A 2,046-nucleotide genomic window follows, 5' to 3' on the forward strand; every position below is an offset into this window, starting at 1 on the left:
TTCTTTGATGGACTCACCACCAACTTTGACTGGTGTTTGGGCAGTGGTTTGGTGTTTATTTTCATCAATTCTGTTTTCTTCAAGTTGATTTTGAGTCCCGTTCCTGCTGATGTTGTTGCAAGGCGAGTTATTTTATCCTGCATCTGACTGTGGTTGTGCGAAAGGAGAGCCAGGTCATCGGCAAAGTCTAGATCGTCAAGTTGCGTCAGGAGTGTCCACTGTATACCATTGTTCCTACCTGATGTGTTAGTCCTCATGATCCAGTCAATGACCAAGAGAAAAAGAAATGGTGACAGCAAACATCCTTGTCGAACTCCTGCCTTGATCTCGAAACTCTCGGACATCTGGCCAGCATGGGCAACCCTGCATATCATGCCTTGGTAGGTATTTCGAATCAGGGAGACTAGCTTCTCTGGTACTCCATAGTGCCTCAGTATCTTGCACAATGTCTCTTGGTCCACGCTGTCGAATGTTTTCTCATAGTCGATGAAGTTGATATAGAGGGGGGACTTCCACTCGAGTGATTGTTCAATGATGATGCGCAAACTGGCTATCTGGTCAGCACATGATCTGTTGGCCCTAAAACCAGCCTGCTGGTCACGAAGCTTTCAGTCCCCTGCCTCTTTCATCCTCTCGAGAAGTATCCTGTTGAGGACCTTGCCAGGCACTGATAGGAGCATAATTCCCCTGTAATTACTGCAGTCCCTCAGATCGCCCTTCTTTGGCAGCTTAATAAGGATGCCTTCTTTCCATTCCTCCGGAATGTTCTTTTCCACCCAGATCTTCTTGAAGAGGTTGTATAGGATGTTAACGACTGCTTCTGTATCAGCTTTGATGGTTTCTGCTGGTATCTCATCAGGCCCTGCCGCTTTTCCATTCTTAAGTTTGTTAATTGCTCTCCTGATCTCTGTCTTTGTTGGCTTGTCGCAGTTGATCGGGAAGTCTGTTTCGGCTGGTTGTATGTCCGGAGGTGTTTCTGGTGTTGGTCTATTTAATAGCTCTTAAAGTGTTCTACCCACCTCTTCAATTGTTCTTCTGTTGTTGTGAGAGGTTTCCCGTTCTTGTCCTTCACTGGCGTTCCTTCGGATCTGTGATTATGGATATTGCAAATCATAGCTAGGCTCTTTAGACTGCCACGTTTCGTGGAAGAAAATACCAACTTAAACAACCCATTTGTTTCTTAAACTTCAATATACCAACAAAGGAATCGACGCAGTTAATATAATTAATATTCTTAGTCAAAAAAAGGTCCAGTCTTGTATTCCACCATATTTCAAGTTGAAGTCCACAACTTGTATATCTTACAAATATACATCGACAATTGCTTCCAAACTTTTTAATTATAATAAAAACTCTACAGTACCTAGATATCGAACATCTGAAACATAATGCTCCAACGTGTTCATGTTCTTCTTCACCCTACAACTATAGTCCTGCTGGACATGTCATTAACATACATACGGTTAATAATGAGGATCTTAAATCACTTATCTTAAGAACACCTATCTTTCAATTGGCGTCATAATTTCAAATCAATTTTAAATGTTATGAATTCTGTGGAATATTACGCCAGACGATGGGCCAAATATGAAAAAGAAGACCTTGACACTATGTCAGAATGATTAAAAGTATCGGATGGATGAAATCTCACATTAAGCGATTATGGGGCAATATGAAAACCATCTATCCTTCTGTCTTGCACATTACAGACGTTCGACACGATCAGTATGTACTGATTCCAGCTGACAAAGCAGATAACAACATTGTCTTTGTTTGCAAGGCTCATTATTTGAATTGTATTTTAGAGGAACTGGGATTTAATTATGCGAGTGATAATCCAATTTATACCCATAGCTCCTTTTCTAAGGAGGAAATTCTTAAAAACCATGTCAGTTTTAAATATTTTTAATATTCCCAACAATCATTTGAAATGAATTTAAATTAACATACGTATAATGGATTCCAAAACTCAATAAAATCCTTACAAATAAAGATTTCCATTAAATATTCTCCCAAGCCTCTTTCTTTACTCCTCAATAAAATATT

The sequence above is a fragment of the Saccostrea echinata genome, unplaced genomic scaffold (genome assembly GCF_033153115.1).
Source record: "Saccostrea echinata isolate AGI-Se365-2 ecotype Australia unplaced genomic scaffold, CSIRO_AGI_Sech_v1 ptg000009l, whole genome shotgun sequence".
In the NCBI taxonomy this organism is placed as follows: domain Eukaryota; kingdom Metazoa; phylum Mollusca; class Bivalvia; order Ostreida; family Ostreidae; genus Saccostrea; species Saccostrea echinata.